This window comes from Quercus robur, chromosome 5 (assembly GCF_932294415.1).
Source record: "Quercus robur chromosome 5, dhQueRobu3.1, whole genome shotgun sequence".
In the NCBI taxonomy this organism is placed as follows: Eukaryota; Viridiplantae; Streptophyta; class Magnoliopsida; order Fagales; family Fagaceae; genus Quercus; species Quercus robur.
Window position 1 is genome coordinate 50868627 of NC_065538.1, and position 2054 is coordinate 50870680.

General features: G+C 30.7%; 1 long non-coding RNA gene across 1 annotated transcript; it reads left to right on the top strand.

Annotated features, from left to right (window-relative positions):
• Positions 1 to 359: 359 nt before the first annotated feature.
• On the top strand, positions 360 to 1272 carry LOC126726262 (uncharacterized). The gene is made up of 2 exons (XR_007655766.1): positions 360 to 851; positions 936 to 1272. It is a non-coding gene; the product is annotated as an uncharacterized LOC126726262 (long non-coding RNA).
• The last annotated feature ends 782 nt before the right edge of the window (positions 1273 to 2054 follow it).

Sequence of the window (2054 nt, forward strand, 5' to 3'; positions counted from 1 at the left end):
AATAATAATAATAATAATAATCTTGAAATGGTATAATGATTGTATTAATTTCTACTAAAATATTTTTGTTAATTATTTTCAGCTGCCAAAACATTTAATTAACTTGTAAAAATCTCTTATTTTCACATCAACTTTGGGATGGACAAGAAAACATACAAATACTTTGTCATACTTTATATGAAACCAATTATAATTTACTACATTTTTTTTTTTTTTTTTACTTTCTCTATAAAATATCCAAATTTAAAAGGAATAAAAAATATATATTTGTATTCAACAAGTAACTTTGCTTATGAGTGTTTGAAAGAATTATAATAAATACAGGTACAATAAATGCTGGTGTCCATTCCTCCAAAAAAAAAAAAATGTTGGTGTCCATCAGCATTTTCGTTGCCTAGAAGGTACCAAGAAACTCGGCTAGAAGATGTGTTAAAAAGTATGTAACAAAGATATTTTGAAGTTGAGTTTTCTAGCTTTGATGGTGAGTGAATTGGGACCACGAGGCCTTGAACGATGACAAAGCGATCCTATATACCAATTGAGCAGGCATATCCCAATATCCCATTTCATTCCTCTCGCATATCCAAAAGATTGGTGCGAATCATGTGGTATAAAAAGGCACTTCAGATAGAATTACCATGGCAACTCAAACATGAAGCATAGCAAAGGAAGTAGATGTGGAGGTTAGGGAATAACAGTGCAAATCTCTTTTGGCAAAAGAGAACATGCAGATTTATGCATATTGCAAACTTCTGTTTTGCCAAAGGAGATTTGCCCTGCCATTCACCTGCACATAATTATTATTTCATCGCTGCAGCTTTGATATCGTTGCTATACCAACAAAAAAGCTTGTGATCGTTTCTAACTTTGTCTTTGCTTTAAGTATTTGGTTTCTCTTGCCATGATTATAGTTGAATTCTTTAATTGTTTTGCAGGTGAACGCTGAATTGTAAAAAGTAACAGCTGAGACCATTAACGTGTGGTGTGTGGACTAAAAGTTTGATATGAATCGGTGAATTCCAACATGGGCAGTTTAAATGGATCTCTGTATTAAGGTGTAATATATATTGATTACAAGAATGTGATTTATATTGAAAGCTGATTCAATTGAGTATTGTTTTCGACCAGCATAAACTTCTTCTATTCCCCTTTTTCTTTTTCAAGGAAGCAGAAGACTTGTACAATTACATAAATCTCTGCATAAAATTTATATTCTTCATCGTAATGATTTACTGTTATATCTGAAGTGACCTCTTGTTGATCTTTTTCTTCCGTGAAAAGCCTTCTTATGGCTCTCTGATTACTGAACTAGCTCGATTAGTTATATATATAACGAAACATATCGAAGTTTATCAAGCTGATCTCAGGTAGGAAAAAAGTGTCATTTCGTGTTCAAATAAACAGTTAAATCGTTTCACGTTCGAATTTAAAACATTGACACTCTTCCTAACACAACCAACAACACTTGTTTGAGCTTCTCTAAGTCTAGGCCTAAGGCCCCCTCTAACAAATAAAACTCCAAATTATAAAAATAAAAAAGTATAATTAAGTTGTGTATTTTTCCACGTACCTTTATGACCTTTAAGAGGACCATCAAAATATTACGTTAATAGAAATCCAGCTCAACCTTAAAATATTTCATAAAAGTAAAATTGAAAATTTAGATGAAAAACTAAATAAAATTCTTAATAAATTCATTCCTAGTACTGTTAAATATAATAGGATATTTACATGAAATTCTCACAAAAGAACAAAATAAATTTAGCAAAAAGAGTTAGAAGATAATTATAGCATTGATAATTATCACAATATCCTCAAGCATGTGATAAAATACTCCTAGATTAAATGTATAAAAAACTATAATTTTTTCCAAAATACATGTATTGTTGCTACATCCATTTAGCCCCCGCAAAATCAAATTACTGCTTGTATGCAAAAGTTGAGAATAACCTTGATTATAATTGAACATGTATGACCCCAAAACCCCTCAAATTCCTCAACTTTGTTGAAATTAGTCAAATTAGGTCAAACTTGAGAAATCCAAAGCAAAACAT